The following is a 16963-nucleotide window of genomic DNA, read 5'->3' on the forward strand; positions in this document are numbered from 1 at the left end:
TTTGACTGCAGATTATAGAAGTTCCTGGTTGATATATAAATATCTCCTCATGAACTCCTCTGTTATCACAGAGAACGATAGTTATACCCGCCGTCCGCTACACCATGTCCATAGTTACGATAGAAAGATATAATACTGAAGGAGGCCTTTAGCTCCATTGTGCCTGCACCGTGTGTTTGGCAGAGCTGTTCAATTAATCCCACTCCACTTCCCTTACCCCATAGCCCTGTAGATGTTTCCCCTTCTAGGATTTATCCAATTCCTTTTTGAAAGTTACCATTGAATCTGCTTCCACCACCCTTGCAAACAGTGTATTCCAGACCACAACAACTTGCTGTGTAAAAAAATGTCTCCACATGTTGCCTTTTTTTCCCTTGTCAATCACCGTAAATCTGTGTCCTCCGGTTACTGGCCCTTCTGCCACTAGAAACAGCTTAATTTGCACAATAAAAAACTTCCATGATTTTGAACAGCTGAAAAATAACTCTGCATAAAATTTCTTGCCAATTTTGAAAGAAGGGTGAGGAGTCTCTTTAAAGCAATGGTTAGCTTTATCTAATATTTGTTTGACATGACCCCGTCATCTTCCTATCCCTCATGGTGTCCTGCGCTATGCAACATTTTGATGTGAAGCAGAAAGCTGCCAATAGGGCTCTGGGGGTATAGCTCAGTGGTAGAGCATTTGACTGCAGATCAAGAGGTCCCTGGTTCAAATCCAGGTGCCCGCTCGTTACCATTTAGGCTCAATAATTAAAAATCTCTTTCTCCACAGTTGCTCTGTGTTCATTAACAATAATGCTGCTTCAGAGCTACTTTTCACCAACAGTCAATCCTTGTGGTGATGAAGCTGTAGATTGCTTATTTCGGTGATAGAGTCAGCGCAAACTGCAGTGAGAAAAGTGAAACAGCAATTTTAGTGTTGGTTTAGGGATAAATGTAACCCAGGACCATGGCTGAGCTCCCTTGACCTTCTTCAAATAATGCCATGAGATCTTTTACACCCACCAGAGCTGACAGACAAGCCTCGGTTGAATGTGTCGCCTGAAAAATGGCCCTTGCAACAAGCCAGCACTTCCCTCAGACCTAAACTGAAGTGTTAGCCTGGATTATGTACTCAAGTCTTTGGAGTGGGGTAGCTTGAACCCACAACATTTTGACTCACTAGTGCGAGTGCTACCACTGAGCTTCAGCTGATGAATAGGGCGAGCAGCCTGAGCAAACATTCTCAGAGCGAGGTCGTGCACCAAGAAAAGTGGGAGATTTTTAAATATTTGCAAAAGTTTCCACTGGCAGTGCACTACCCACCTCTTTTTCCCACAGCAGAATCCTGTCGCCAGATGGGCATTAATCCTGCGCACAGACCAGCGAGACCTTCCCCCATATTTTAATGACCTGGTGCCAGGAATGAGGCCGTGGGCATGGAGCGGGGCACCTCAGGAGCGGGTGAATATCCGGCTGGGCTGCAAATGTGCCCCAATTAAGAGAGGGTGGGGCTTGTGTGTAAATCTCAGGGCATTCTCGGTTGGATCATTCGGTTGCGAAGTTCATGGGACATTGGCTTGTGAGAGGGCTATAGCTCAGTGGTAGAACATTTGACTGCAGATTATAGAAGTTCCTGGTTGATATATAAATATCTCCTCATGAACTCCTCTGTTATCACAGAGAACGATAGTTATACCCGCCGTCCGCTACACCATGTCCATAGTTACGATAGAAAGATATAATACTGAAGGAGGCCTTTAGCTCCATTGTGCCTGCACCGTGTGTTTGGCAGAGCTGTTCAATTAATCCCACTCCACTTCCCTTACCCCATAGCCCTGTAGATGTTTCCCCTTCAAGGATTTATCCAATTCCTTTTTGAAAGTTACCATTGAATCTGCTTCCACCACCCTTGCAAACAGTGTATTCCAGACCACAACAACTCGCTGTGTAAAAAAATGTCTCCAAATGTTGCCTTTTTTTCCTTTGTCAATCACCGTAAATCTGTGTCCTCCGGTTACTGGCCCTTCTGCCACTAGAAACAGCTTAATTTGCACAATAAAAAACTTCCATGATTTTGAACAGCTGAAAAATAACTCTGCATAAAATTTCTTGCCAATTTTGAAAGAAGGGTGAGGAGTCTCTTTAAAGCAATGGTTAGCTTTATCTAATATTTGTTTGACATGACCCCGTCATCTTCCTATCCCTCATGGTGTCCTGCGCTATGCAACATTTTGATGTGAAGCAGAAAGCTGCCAATAGGGCTCTGGGGGTATAGCTCAGTGGTAGAGCATTTGACTGCAGATTCAAGAGGTCCCTGGTTCACATCCAGGTGCCCCCTCGTTACCATTTAGGCTCAATAATTAAAAATCTCTTTCTCCACAGTTGCTCTGTGTTCATTAACAATAATGCTGCTTCAGAGCTACTTTTCACCAACAGTCAATCCTTGTGGTGATGAAGCTGTAGATTGCTTATTTCGGTGATAGAGTCAGCGCAAACTGCAGTGAGAAAAGTGAAACAGCAATTTTAGTGTTGGTTTAGGGATAAATGTAACCCAGGACCATGGCTGAGCTCCCTTGACCTTCTTCAAATAATGCCATGAGATCTTTTACACCCACCAGAGCTGACAGACAAGCCTCGGTTGAATGTGTCGCCTGAAAAATGGCCCTTGCAACAAGCCAGCACTTCCCTCAGACCTAAACTGAAGTGTTAGCCTGGATTATGTACTCAAGTCTTTGGAGTGGGGTAGCTTGAACCCACAACATTTTGACTCACTAGTGCGAGTGCTACCACTGAGCTTCAGCTGATGAATAGGGCGAGCAGCCTGAGCAAACATTCTCAGAGCGAGGCCGTGCACCAAGAAAAGTGGGAGATTTTTAAATATTTGCAAAAGTTTCCACTGGCAGTGCACTACCCACCTCTTTTTCCCACAGCAGAATCCTGTCCCCAGATGGGCATTAATCCTGCGCACAGACCAGCGAGACCTTCCCCCATATTTTAATGACCTGGTGCCAGGAATGAGGCCGTGGGCATGGAGCGGGGCACCTCAGGAGCGGGTGAATATCCGGCTGGGCTGCAAATGTGCCCCAATTAAGAGAGGGTGGGGCTTGTGTGTAAATCTCAGGGCATTCTCGGTTGGATCATTCGGTTGCGAAGTTCATGGGACATTGGCTTGTGAGAGGGCTATAGCTCAGTGGTAGAACATTTGACTGCAGATTATAGAAGTTCCTGGTTGATATATAAATATCTCCTCATGAACTCCTCTGTTATCACAGAGAACGATAGTTATACCCGCCGTCCGCTACACCATGTCCATAGTTACGATAGAAAGATATAATACTGAAGGAGGCCTTTAGCTCCATTGTGCCTGCACCGTGTGTTTGGCAGAGCTGTTCAATTAATCCCACTCCACTTCCCTTACCCCATAGCCCTGTAGATGTTTCCCCTTCAAGGATTTATCCAATTCCTTTTTGAAAGTTACCATTGAATCTGCTTCCACCACCCTTGCAAACAGTGTATTCCAGACCACAACAACTCGCTGTGTAAAAAAATGTCTCCACATGTTGCCTTTTTTTCCCTTGTCAATCACCGTAAATCTGTGTCCTCCGGTTACTGGCCCTTCTGCCACTAGAAACAGCTTAATTTGCACAATAAAAAACTTCCATGATTTTGAACAGCTGAAAAATAACTCTGCATAAAATTTCTTGCCAATTTTGAAAGAAGGGTGAGGAGTCTCTTTAAAGCAATGGTTAGCTTTATCTAATATTTGTTTGACATGACCCCGTCATCTTCCTATCCCTCATGGTGTCCTGCGCTATGCAACATTTTGATGTGAAGCAGAAAGCTGCCGATAGGGCTCTGGGGGTATAGCTCAGTGGTAGAGCATTTGACTGCAGATTCAAGAGGTCCCTGGTTCAAATCCAGGTGCCCCCTCGTTACCATTTAGGCTCAATAATTAAAAATCTCTTTCTCCGCAGTTGCTCTGTGTTCATTAACAATAATGCTGCTTCAGAGCTACTTTTCACCAACAGTCAATCCTTGTGGTGATGAAGCTGTAGATTGCTTATTTCGGTGATAGAGTCAGCGCAAACTGCAGTGAGAAAAGTGAAACAGCAATTTTAGTGTTGGTTTAGGGATAAATGTAACCCAGGACCATGGCTGAGCTCCCTTGACCTTCTTCAAATAATGCCATGAGATCTTTTACACCCACCAGAGCTGACAGACAAGCCTCGGTTGAATGTGTCGCCTGAAAAATGGCCCTTGCAACAAGCCAGCACTTCCCTCAGACCTAAACTGAAGTGTTAGCCTCGATTATGTACGCAAGTCTTTGGAGTGGGGTAGCTTGAACCCACAACATTTTGACTCACTAGTGCGAGTGCTACCACTGAGCTTCAGCTGATGAATAGGGCGAGCAGCCTGAGCAAACATTCTCAGAGCGAGGTCGTGCACCAAGAAAAGTGGGAGATTTTTAAATATTTGCAAAAGTTTCCACTGGCAGTGCACTACCCACCTCTTTTTCCCACAGCAGAATCCTGTCGCCAGATGGGCATTAATCCTGCGCACAGACCAGCGAGACCTTCCCCCATATTTTAATGACCTGGTGCCAGGAATGAGGCCGTGGGCATGGAGCGGGGCACCTCAGGAGCGGGTGAATATCCGGCTGGGCTGCAAATGTGCCCCAATTAAGAGAGGGTGGGGCTTGTGTGTAAATCTCAGGGCATTCTCGGTTGGATCATTCGGTTGCGAAGTTCATGGGACATTGGCTTGTGAGAGGGCTATAGCTCAGTGGTAGAACATTTGACTGCAGATTATAGAAGTTCCTGGTTGATATATAAATATCTCCTCATGAACTCCTCTGTTATCACAGAGAACGATAGTTATACCCGCCGTCCGCTACACCATGTCCATAGTTACGATAGAAAGATATAATACTGAAGGAGGCCTTTAGCTCCATTGTGCCTGCACCGTGTGTTTGGCAGAGCTGTTCAATTAATCCCACTCCACTTCCCATAGCCCTGTAGATGTTTCCCCTTCAAGGATTTATCCAATTCCTTTTTGAAAGTTACCATTGAATCTGCTTCCACCACCCTTGCAAACAGTGTATTCCAGACCACAACAACTTGCTGTGTAAAAAAATGTCTCCACATGTTGCCTTTTTTTCCCTTGTCAATCACCGTAAATCTGTGTCCTCCGGTTACTGGCCCTTCTGCCACTAGAAACAGCTTAATTTGCACAATAAAAAACTTCCATGATTTTGAACAGCTGAAAAATAACTCTGCATAAAATTTCTTGCCAATTTTGAAAGAAGGGTGAGGAGTCTCTTTAAAGCAATGGTTAGCTTTATCTAATATTTGTTTGACATGACCCCGTCATCTTCCTATCCCTCATGGTGTCCTGCGCTATGCAACATTTTGATGTGAAGCAGAAAGCTGCCAATAGGGCTCTGGGGGTATAGCTCAGTGGTAGAGCATTTGACTGCAGATCAAGAGGTACCTGGTTCAAATCCAGGTGCCCGCTCGTTACCATTTAGGCTCAATAATTAAAAATCTCTTTCTCCACAGTTGCTCTGTGTTCATTAACAATAATGCTGCTTCAGAGCTACTTTTCACCAACAGTCAATCCTTGTGGTGATGAAGCTGTAGATTGCTTTTTTCGGTGATAGAGTCAGCGCAAACTGCAGTGAGAAAAGTGAAACAGCAATTTTAGTGTTGGTTTAGGGATAAATGTAACCCAGGACCATGGCTGAGCTCCCTTGACCTTCTTCAAATAATGCCATGAGATCTTTTACACCCACCAGAGCTGACAGACAAGCCTCGGTTGAATGTGTCGCCTGAAAAATGGCCCTTGCAACAAGCCAGCACTTCCCTCAGACCTAAACTGAAGTGTTAGCCTGGATTATGTACTCAAGTCTTTGGAGTGGGGTAGCTTGAACCCACAACATTTTGACTCACTAGTGCGAGTGCTACCACTGAGCTTCAGCTGATGAATAGGGCGAGCAGCCTGAGCAAACATTCTCAGAGCGAGGTCGTGCACCAAGAAAAGTGGGAGATTTTTAAATATTTGCAAAAGTTTCCACTGGCAGTGCACTACCCACCTCTTTTTCCCACAGCAGAATCCTGTCCCCAGATGGGCATTAATCCTGCGCACAGACCAGCGAGACCTTCCCCCATATTTTAATGACCTGGTGCCAGGAATGAGGCCGTGGGCATGGAGCGGGGCACGTCAGGAGCGGGTGAATATCCGGCTGGGCTGCAAATGTGCCCCAATTAAGAGAGGGTGGGGCTTGTGTGTAAATCTCAGGGCATTCTCGGTTGGATCATTCGGTTGCGAAGTTCATGGGACATTGGCTTGTGAGAGGGCTATAGCTCAGTGGTAGAACATTTGACTGCAGATTATAGAAGTTCCTGGTTGATATATAAATATCTCCTCATGAACTCCTCTGTTATCACAGAGAACGATAGTTATACCCGCCGTCCGCTACACCATGTCCATAGTTACGATAGAAAGATATAATACTGAAGGAGGCCTTTAGCTCCATTGTGCCTGCACCGTGTGTTTGGCAGAGCTGTTCAATTAATCCCACTCCACTTCCCTTACCCCATAGCCCTGTAGATGTTTCCCCTTCAAGGATTTATCCAATTCCTTTTTGAAAGTTACCATTGAATCTGCTTCCACCACCCTTGCAAACAGTGTATTCCAGACCACAACAACTCGCTGTGTAAAAAAATGTCTCCACATGTTGCCTTTTTTTCCCTTGTCAATCACCGTAAATCTGTGTCCTCCGGTTACTGGCCCTTCTGCCACTAGAAACAGCTTAATTTGCACAATAAAAAACTTCCATGATTTTGAACAGCTGAAAAATAACTCTGCATAAAATTTCTTGCCAATTTTGAAAGAAGGGTGAGGAGTCTCTTTAAAGCAATGGTTAGCTTTATCTAATATTTGTTTGACATGACCCCGTCATCTTCCTATCCCTCATGGTGTCCTGCGCTATGCAACATTTTGATGTGAAGCAGAAAGCTGCCGATAGGGCTCTGGGGGTATAGCTCAGTGGTAGAGCATTTGACTGCAGATTCAAGAGGTCCCTGGTTCAAATCCAGGTGCCCCCTCGTTACCATTTAGGCTCAATAATTAAAAATCTCTTTCTCCGCAGTTGCTCTGTGTTCATTAACAATAATGCTGCTTCAGAGCTACTTTTCACCAACAGTCAATCCTTGTGGTGATGAAGCTGTAGATTGCTTATTTCGGTGATAGAGTCAGCGCAAACTGCAGTGAGAAAAGTGAAACAGCAATTTTAGTGTTGGTTTAGGGATAAATGTAACCCAGGACCATGGCTGAGCTCCCTTGACCTTCTTCAAATAATGCCATGAGATCTTTTACACCCACCAGAGCTGACAGACAAGCCTCGGTTGAATGTGTCGCCTGAAAAATGGCCCTTGCAACAAGCCAGCACTTCCCTCAGACCTAAACTGAAGTGTTAGCCTCGATTATGTACGCAAGTCTTTGGAGTGGGGTAGCTTGAACCCACAACATTTTGACTCACTAGTGCGAGTGCTACCACTGAGCTTCAGCTGATGAATAGGGCGAGCAGCCTGAGCAAACATTCTCAGAGCGAGGTCGTGCACCAAGAAAAGTGGGAGATTTTTAAATATTTGCAAAAGTTTCCACTGGCAGTGCACTACCCACCTCTTTTTCCCACAGCAGAATCCTGTCGCCAGATGGGCATTAATCCTGCGCACAGACCAGCGAGACCTTCCCCCATATTTTAATGACCTGGTGCCAGGAATGAGGCCGTGGGCATGGAGCGGGGCACCTCAGGAGCGGGTGAATATCCGGCTGGGCTGCAAATGTGCCCCAATTAAGAGAGGGTGGGGCTTGTGTGTAAATCTCAGGGCATTCTCGGTTGGATCATTCGGTTGCGAAGTTCATGGGACATTGGCTTGTGAGAGGGCTATAGCTCAGTGGTAGAACATTTGACTGCAGATTATAGAAGTTCCTGGTTGATATATAAATATCTCCTCATGAACTCCTCTGTTATCACAGAGAACGATAGTTATACCCGCCGTCCGCTACACCATGTCCATAGTTACGATAGAAAGATATAATACTGAAGGAGGCCTTTAGCTCCATTGTGCCTGCACCGTGTGTTTGGCAGAGCTGTTCAATTAATCCCACTCCACTTCCCATAGCCCTGTAGATGTTTCCCCTTCAAGGATTTATCCAATTCCTTTTTGAAAGTTACCATTGAATCTGCTTCCACCACCCTTGCAAACAGTGTATTCCAGACCACAACAACTTGCTGTGTAAAAAAATGTCTCCACATGTTGCCTTTTTTTCCCTTGTCAATCACCGTAAATCTGTGTCCTCCGGTTACTGGCCCTTCTGCCACTAGAAACAGCTTAATTTGCACAATAAAAAACTTCCATGATTTTGAACAGCTGAAAAATAACTCTGCATAAAATTTCTTGCCAATTTTGAAAGAAGGGTGAGGAGTCTCTTTAAAGCAATGGTTAGCTTTATCTAATATTTGTTTGACATGACCCCGTCATCTTCCTATCCCTCATGGTGTCCTGCGCTATGCAACATTTTGATGTGAAGCAGAAAGCTGCCAATAGGGCTCTGGGGGTATAGCTCAGTGGTAGAGCATTTGACTGCAGATCAAGAGGTACCTGGTTCAAATCCAGGTGCCCGCTCGTTACCATTTAGGCTCAATAATTAAAAATCTCTTTCTCCACAGTTGCTCTGTGTTCATTAACAATAATGCTGCTTCAGAGCTACTTTTCACCAACAGTCAATCCTTGTGGTGATGAAGCTGTAGATTGCTTTTTTCGGTGATAGAGTCAGCGCAAACTGCAGTGAGAAAAGTGAAACAGCAATTTTAGTGTTGGTTTAGGGATAAATGTAACCCAGGACCATGGCTGAGCTCCCTTGACCTTCTTCAAATAATGCCATGAGATCTTTTACACCCACCAGAGCTGACAGACAAGCCTCGGTTGAATGTGTCGCCTGAAAAATGGCCCTTGCAACAAGCCAGCACTTCCCTCAGACCTAAACTGAAGTGTTAGCCTGGATTATGTACTCAAGTCTTTGGAGTGGGGTAGCTTGAACCCACAACATTTTGACTCACTAGTGCGAGTGCTACCACTGAGCTTCAGCTGATGAATAGGGCGAGCAGCCTGAGCAAACATTCTCAGAGCGAGGTCGTGCACCAAGAAAAGTGGGAGATTTTTAAATATTTGCAAAAGTTTCCACTGGCAGTGCACTACCCACCTCTTTTTCCCACAGCAGAATCCTGTCCCCAGATGGGCATTAATCCTGCGCACAGACCAGCGAGACCTTCCCCCATATTTTAATGACCTGGTGCCAGGAATGAGGCCGTGGGCATGGAGCGGGGCACGTCAGGAGCGGGTGAATATCCGGCTGGGCTGCAAATGTGCCCCAATTAAGAGAGGGTGGGGCTTGTGTGTAAATCTCAGGGCATTCTCGGTTGGATCATTCGGTTGCGAAGTTCATGGGACATTGGCTTGTGAGAGGGCTATAGCTCAGTGGTAGAACATTTGACTGCAGATTATAGAAGTTCCTGGTTGATATATAAATATCTCCTCATGAACTCCTCTGTTATCACAGAGAACGATAGTTATACCCGCCGTCCGCTACACCATGTCCATAGTTACGATAGAAAGATATAATACTGAAGGAGGCCTTTAGCTCCATTGTGCCTGCACCGTGTGTTTGGCAGAGCTGTTCAATTAATCCCACTCCACTTCCCTTACCCCATAGCCCTGTAGATGTTTCCCCTTCAAGGATTTATCCAATTCCTTTTTGAAAGTTACCATTGAATCTGCTTCCACCACCCTTGCAAACAGTGTATTCCAGACCACAACAACTTGCTGTGTAAAAAAATGTCTCCACATGTTGCCTTTTTTTCCCTTGTCAATCACCGTAAATCTGTGTCCTCCGGTTACTGGCCCTTCTGCCACTAGAAACAGCTTAATTTGCACAATAAAAAACTTCCATGATTTTGAACAGCTGAAAAATAACTCTGCATAAAATTTCTTGCCAATTTTGAAAGAAGGGTGAGGAGTCTCTTTAAAGCAATGGTTAGCTTTATCTAATATTTGTTTGACATGACCCCGTCATCTTCCTATCCCTCATGGTGTCCTGCGCTATGCAACATTTTGATGTGAAGCAGAAAGCTGCCAATAGGGCTCTGGGGGTATAGCTCAGTGGTAGAGCATTTGACTGCAGATTCAAGAGGTCCCTGGTTCAAATCCAGGTGCCCCCTCGTTACCATTTAGGCTCAATAATTAAAAATCTCTTTCTCCGCAGTTGCTCTGTGTTCATTAACAATAATGCTGCTTCAGAGCTACTTTTCACCAACAGTCAATCCTTGTGGTGATGAAGCTGTAGATTGCTTATTTCGGTGATAGAGTCAGCGCAAACTGCAGTGAGAAAAGTGAAACAGCAATTTTAGTGTTGGTTTAGGGATAAATGTAACCCAGGACCATGGCTGAGCTCCCTTGACCTTCTTCAAATAATGCCATGAGATCTTTTACACCCACCAGAGCTGACAGACAAGCCTCGGTTGAATGTGTCGCCTGAAAAATGGCCCTTGCAACAAGCCAGCACTTCCCTCAGACCTAAACTGAAGTGTTAGCCTGGATTATGTACTCAAGTCTTTGGAGTGGGGTAGCTTGAACCCACAACATTTTGACTCACTAGTGCGAGTGCTACCACTGAGCTTCAGCTGATGAATAGGGCGAGCAGCCTGAGCAAACATTCTCAGAGCGAGGCCGTGCACCAAGAAAAGTGGGAGATTTTAAAATATTTGCAAAAGTTTCCACTGGCAGTGCACTACCCACCTCTTTTTCCCACAGCAGAATCCTGTCCCCAGATGGGCATTAATCCTGCGCACAGACCAGCGAGACCTTCCCCCATATTTTAATGACCTGGTGCCAGGAATGAGGCCGTGGGCATGGAGCGGGGCACCTCAGGAGCGGGTGAATATCCGGCTGGGCTGCAAATGTGCCCCAATTAAGAGAGGGTGGGGCTTGTGTGTAAATCTCAGGGCATTCTCGGTTGGATCATTCGGTTGCGAAGTTCATGGGACATTGGCTTGTGAGAGGGCTATAGCTCAGTGGTAGAACATTTGACTGCAGATTATAGAAGTTCCTGGTTGATATATAAATATCTCCTCATGAACTCCTATGTTATCACAGAGAACGATAGTTATACCCGCCGTCCGCTACACCATGTCCATAGTTACGATAGAAAGATATAATACTGAAGGAGGCCTTTAGCTCCATTGTGCCTGCACCGTGTGTTTGGCAGAGCTGTTCAATTAATCCCACTCCACTTCCCTTACCCCATAGCCCTGTAGATGTTTCCCCTTCAAGGATTTATCCAATTCCTTTTTGAAAGTTACCATTGAATCTGCTTCCACCACCCTTGCAAACAGTGTATTCCAGACCACAACAACTTGCTGTGTAAAAAAATGTCTCCACATGTTGCCTTTTTTTCCCTTGTCAATCACCGTAAATCTGTGTCCTCCGGTTACTGGCCCTTCTGCCACTAGAAACAGCTTAATTTGCACAATAAAAAACTTCCATGATTTTGAACAGCTGAAAAATAACTCTGCATAAAATTTCTCGCCAATTTTGAAAGAAGGGTGAGGAGTCTCTTTAAAGCAATGGTTAGCTTTATCTAATATTTGTTTGACATGACCCCGTCATCTTCCTATCCCTCATGGTGTCCTGCGCTATGCAACATTTTGATGTGAAGCAGAAAGCTGCCAATAGGGCTCTGGGGGTATAGCTCAGTGGTAGAGCATTTGACTGCAGATCAAGAGGTCCCTGGTTCAAATCCAGGTGCCCCCTCGTTACCATTTAGGCTCAATAATTAAAAATCTCTTTCTCCACAGTTGCTCTGTGTTCATTAACAATAATGCTGCTTCAGAGCTACTTTTCACCAACAGTCAATCCTTGTGGTGATGAAGCTGTAGATTGCTTATTTCGGTGATAGAGTCAGCGCAAACTGCAGTGAGAAAAGTGAAACAGCAATTTTAGTGTTGGTTTAGGGATAAATGTAACCCAGGACCATGGCTGAGCTCCCTTGACCTTCTTCAAATAATGCCATGAGATCTTTTACACCCACCAGAGCTGACAGACAAGCCTCGGTTGAATGTGTCGCCTGAAAAATGGCCCTTGCAACAAGCCAGCACTTCCCTCAGACCTAAACTGAAGTGTTAGCCTGGATTATGTACTCAAGTCTTTGGAGTGGGGTAGCTTGAACCCACAACATTTTGACTCACTAGTGCGAGTGCTACCACTGAGCTTCAGCTGATGAATAGGGCGAGCAGCCTGAGCAAACATTCTCAGAGCGAGGTCGTGCACCAAGAAAAGTGGGAGATTTTTAAATATTTGCAAAAGTTTCCACTGGCAGTGCACTACCCACCTCTTTTTCCCACAGCAGAATCCTGTCCCCAGATGGGCATTAATCCTGCGCACAGACCAGCGAGACCTTCCCCCATATTTTAATGACCTGGTGCCAGGAATGAGGCCGTGGGCATGGAGCGGGGCACCTCAGGAGCGGGTGAATATCCGGCTGGGCTGCAAATGTGCCCCAATTAAGAGAGGGTGGGGCTTGTGTGTAAATCTCAGGGCATTCTCGGTTGGATCATTCGGTTGCGAAGTTCATGGGACATTGGCTTGTGAGAGGGCTATAGCTCAGTGGTAGAACATTTGACTGCAGATTATAGAAGTTCCTGGTTGATATATAAATATCTCCTCATGAACTCCTCTGTTATCACAGAGAACGATAGTTATACCCGCCGTCCGCTACACCATGTCCATAGTTACGATAGAAAGATATAATACTGAAGGAGGCCTTTAGCTCCATTGTGCCTGCACCGTGTGTTTGGCAGAGCTGTTCAATTAATCCCACTCCACTTCCCTTACCCCATAGCCCTGTAGATGTTTCCCCTTCAAGGATTTATCCAATTCCTTTTTGAAAGTTACCATTGAATCTGCTTCCACCACCCTTGCAAACAGTGTATTCCAGACCACAACAACTCGCTGTGTAAAAAAATGTCTCCACATGTTGCCTTTTTTTCCCTTGTCAATCACCGTAAATCTGTGTCCTCCGGTTACTGGCCCTTCTGCCACTAGAAACAGCTTAATTTGCACAATAAAAAACTTCCATGATTTTGAACAGCTGAAAAATAACTCTGCATAAAATTTCTTGCCAATTTTGAAAGAAGGGTGAGGAGTCTCTTTAAAGCAATGGTTAGCTTTATCTAATATTTGTTTGACATGACCCCGTCATCTTCCTATCCCTCATGGTGTCCTGCGCTATGCAACATTTTGATGTGAAGCAGAAAGCTGCCAATAGGGCTCTGGGGGTATAGCTCAGTGGTAGAGCATTTGACTGCAGATTCAAGAGGTCCCTGGTTCAAATCCAGGTGCCCCCTCGTTACCATTTAGGCTCAATAATTAAAAATCTCTTTCTCCGCAGTTGCTCTGTGTTCATTAACAATAATGCTGCTTCAGAGCTACTTTTCACCAACAGTCAATCCTTGTGGTGATGAAGCTGTAGATTGCTTATTTCGGTGATAGAGTCAGCGCAAACTGCAGTGAGAAAAGTGAAACAGCAATTTTAGTGTTGGTTTAGGGATAAATGTAACCCAGGACCATGGCTGAGCTCCCTTGACCTTCTTCAAATAATGCCATGAGATGTTTTACACCCACCAGAGCTGACAGACAAGCCTCGGTTGAATGTGTCGCCTGAAAAATGGCCCTTGCAACAAGCCAGCACTTCCCTCAGACCTAAACTGAAGTGTTAGCCTGGATTATGTACTCAAGTCTTTGGAGTGGGGTAGCTTGAACCCACAACATTTTGACTCACTAGTGCGAGTGCTACCACTGAGCTTCAGCTGATGAATAGGGCGAGCAGCCTGAGCAAACATTCTCAGAGCGAGGTCGTGCACCAAGAAAAGTGGGAGATTTTTAAATATTTGCAAAAGTTTCCACTGGCAGTGCACTACCCACCTCTTTTTCCCACAGCAGAATCCTGTCCCCAGATGGGCATTAATCCTGCGCACAGACCAGCGAGACCTTCCCCCATATTTTAATGACCTGGTGCCAGGAATGAGGCCGTGGGCATGGAGCGGGGCACCTCAGGAGCGGGTGAATATCCGGCTGGGCTGCAAATGTGCCCCAATTAAGAGAGGGTGGGGCTTGTGTGTAAATCTCAGGGCATTCTCGGTTGGATCATTCGGTTGCGAAGTTCATGGGACATTGGCTTGTGAGAGGGCTATAGCTCAGTGGTAGAACATTTGACTGCAGATTATAGAAGTTCCTGGTTGATATATAAATATCTCCTCATGAACTCCTCTGTTATCACAGAGAACGATAGTTATACCCGCCGTCCGCTACACCATGTCCATAGTTACGATAGAAAGATATAATACTGAAGGAGGCCTTTAGCTCCATTGTGCCTGCACCGTGTGTTTGGCAGAGCTGTTCAATTAATCCCACTCCACTTCCCTTACCCCATAGCCCTGTAGATGTTTCCCCTTCAAGGATTTATCCAATTCCTTTTTGAAAGTTACCATTGAATCTGCTTCCACCACCCTTGCAAACAGTGTATTCCAGACCACAACAACTTGCTGTGTAAAAAAATGTCTCCACATGTTGCCTTTTTTTCCCTTGTCAATCACCGTAAATCTGTGTCCTCCGGTTACTGGCCCTTCTGCCACTAGAAACAGCTTAATTTGCACAATAAAAAACTTCCATGATTTTGAACAGCTGAAAAATAACTCTGCATAAAATTTCTTGCCAATTTTGAAAGAAGGGTGAGGAGTCTCTTTAAAGCAATGGTTAGCTTTATCTAATATTTGTTTGACATGACCCCGTCATCTTCCTATCCCTCATGGTGTCCTGCGCTATGCAACATTTTGATGTGAAGCAGAAAGCTGCCAATAGGGCTCTGGGGGTATAGCTCAGTGGTAGAGCATTTGACTGCAGATCAAGAGGTCCCTGGTTCAAATCCAGGTGCCCGCTCGTTACCATTTAGGCTCAATAATTAAAAATCTCTTTCTCCACAGTTGCTCTGTGTTCATTAACAATAATGCTGCTTCAGAGCTACTTTTCACCAACAGTCAATCCTTGTGGTGATGAAGCTGTAGATTGCTTATTTCGGTGATAGAGTCAGCGCAAACTGCAGTGAGAAAAGTGAAACAGCAATTTTAGTGTTGGTTTAGGGATAAATGTAACCCAGGACCATGGCTGAGCTCCCTTGACCTTCTTCAAATAATGCCATGAGATCTTTTACACCCACCAGAGCTGACAGACAAGCCTCGGTTGAATGTGTCGCCTGAAAAATGGCCCTTGCAACAAGCCAGCACTTCCCTCAGACCTAAACTGAAGTGTTAGCCTGGATTATGTACTCAAGTCTTTGGAGTGGGGTAGCTTGAACCCACAACATTTTGACTCACTAGTGCGAGTGCTACCACTGAGCTTCAGCTGATGAATAGGGCGAGCAGCCTGAGCAAACATTCTCAGAGCGAGGTCGTGCACCAAGAAAAGTGGGAGATTTTTAAATATTTGCAAAAGTTTCCACTGGCAGTGCACTACCCACCTCTTTTTCCCACAGCAGAATCCTGTCGCCAGATGGGCATTAATCCTGCGCACAGACCAGCGAGACCTTCCCCCATATTTTAATGACCTGGTGCCAGGAATGAGGCCGTGGGCATGGAGCGGGGCACCTCAGGAGCGGGTGAATATCCGGCTGGGCTGCAAATGTGCCCCAATTAAGAGAGGGTGGGGCTTGTGTGTAAATCTCAGGGCATTCTCGGTTGGATCATTCGGTTGCGAAGTTCATGGGACATTGGCTTGTGAGAGGGCTATAGCTCAGTGGTAGAACATTTGACTGCAGATTATAGAAGTTCCTGGTTGATATATAAATATTTCCTCATGAACTCCTCTGTTATCACAGAGAACGATAGTTATACCCGCCGTCCGCTACACCATGTCCATAGTTACGATAGAAAGATATAATACTGAAGGAGGCCTTTAGCTCCATTGTGCCTGCACCGTGTGTTTGGCAGAGCTGTTCAATTAATCCCACTCCACTTCCCTTACCCCATAGCCCTGTAGATGTTTCCCCTTCTAGGATTTATCCAATTCCTTTTTGAAAGTTACCATTGAATCTGCTTCCACCACCCTTGCAAACAGTGTATTCCAGACCACAACAACTTGCTGTGTAAAAAAATGTCTCCACATGTTGCCTTTTTTTCCCTTGTCAATCACCGTAAATCTGTGTCCTCCGGTTACTGGCCCTTCTGCCACTAGAAACAGCTTAATTTGCACAATAAAAAACTTCCATGATTTTGAACAGCTGAAAAATAACTCTGCATAAAATTTCTTGCCAATTTTGAAAGAAGGGTGAGGAGTCTCTTTAAAGCAATGGTTAGCTTTATCTAATATTTGTTTGACATGACCCCGTCATCTTCCTATCCCTCATGGTGTCCTGCGCTATGCAACATTTTGATGTGAAGCAGAAAGCTGCCAATAGGGCTCTGGGGGTATAGCTCAGTGGTAGAGCATTTGATTGCAGATTCAAGAGGTCCCTGGTTCAAATCCAGGTGCCCCCTCGTTACCATTTAGGCTCAATAATTAAAAATCTCTTTCTCCGCAGTTGCTCTGTGTTCATTAACAATAATGCTGCTTCAGAGCTACTTTTCACCAACAGTCAATCCTTGTGGTGATGAAGCTGTAGATTGCTTATTTCGGTGATAGAGTCAGCGCAAACTGCAGTGAGAAAAGTGAAACAGCAATTTTAGTGTTGGTTTAGGGATAAATGTAACCCAGGACCATGGCTGAGCTCCCTTGACCTTCTTCAAATAATGCCATGAGATCTTTTACACCCGCCAGAGCTGACAGACAAGCCTCGGTTGAATGTGTCGCCTGAAAAATGGCCCTTGCAA

The 16963-nt window shown here is 45.2% G+C and overlaps 11 non-coding genes across 11 annotated transcripts; all 11 read left to right on the forward strand.

The window, feature by feature from the left end:
• Positions 1-656: 656 nt before the first annotated feature.
• On the forward strand, positions 657-728 carry trnac-gca (transfer RNA cysteine (anticodon GCA)). The gene has a single exon. It is a non-coding gene; the product is annotated as a tRNA-Cys (tRNA).
• A 1519-nt stretch (positions 729-2247) lies between these two features.
• trnac-gca (transfer RNA cysteine (anticodon GCA)) lies at positions 2248-2320 on the forward strand. The gene has a single exon. It is a non-coding gene; the product is annotated as a tRNA-Cys (tRNA).
• A 1519-nt stretch (positions 2321-3839) lies between these two features.
• trnac-gca (transfer RNA cysteine (anticodon GCA)) lies at positions 3840-3912 on the forward strand. Its single transcript has one exon. It is a non-coding gene; the product is annotated as a tRNA-Cys (tRNA).
• A 1512-nt stretch (positions 3913-5424) lies between these two features.
• On the forward strand, positions 5425-5496 carry trnac-gca (transfer RNA cysteine (anticodon GCA)). The gene has a single exon. It is a non-coding gene; the product is annotated as a tRNA-Cys (tRNA).
• A 1519-nt stretch (positions 5497-7015) lies between these two features.
• trnac-gca (transfer RNA cysteine (anticodon GCA)) lies at positions 7016-7088 on the forward strand. The gene has a single exon. It is a non-coding gene; the product is annotated as a tRNA-Cys (tRNA).
• Positions 7089-8600: 1512 nt separating this feature from the next.
• trnac-gca (transfer RNA cysteine (anticodon GCA)) lies at positions 8601-8672 on the forward strand. Its single transcript has one exon. It is a non-coding gene; the product is annotated as a tRNA-Cys (tRNA).
• Positions 8673-10191: 1519 nt separating this feature from the next.
• On the forward strand, positions 10192-10264 carry trnac-gca (transfer RNA cysteine (anticodon GCA)). The gene has a single exon. It is a non-coding gene; the product is annotated as a tRNA-Cys (tRNA).
• Positions 10265-11783: 1519 nt separating this feature from the next.
• trnac-gca (transfer RNA cysteine (anticodon GCA)) lies at positions 11784-11855 on the forward strand. Its single transcript has one exon. It is a non-coding gene; the product is annotated as a tRNA-Cys (tRNA).
• Positions 11856-13374: 1519 nt separating this feature from the next.
• Positions 13375-13447, forward strand: trnac-gca (transfer RNA cysteine (anticodon GCA)). Its single transcript has one exon. It is a non-coding gene; the product is annotated as a tRNA-Cys (tRNA).
• Positions 13448-14966: 1519 nt separating this feature from the next.
• Positions 14967-15038, forward strand: trnac-gca (transfer RNA cysteine (anticodon GCA)). Its single transcript has one exon. It is a non-coding gene; the product is annotated as a tRNA-Cys (tRNA).
• Positions 15039-16557: 1519 nt separating this feature from the next.
• trnac-gca (transfer RNA cysteine (anticodon GCA)) lies at positions 16558-16630 on the forward strand. Its single transcript has one exon. It is a non-coding gene; the product is annotated as a tRNA-Cys (tRNA).
• Positions 16631-16963: the final 333 nt, after the last annotated feature.

The sequence above is a fragment of the Somniosus microcephalus genome, chromosome 24, assembly GCF_052327205.1.
Source record: "Somniosus microcephalus isolate GS21.2 chromosome 24, FLI_Smic_1.0, whole genome shotgun sequence".
Lineage (NCBI taxonomy): Eukaryota > Metazoa > Chordata > Chondrichthyes > Squaliformes > Somniosidae > Somniosus > Somniosus microcephalus.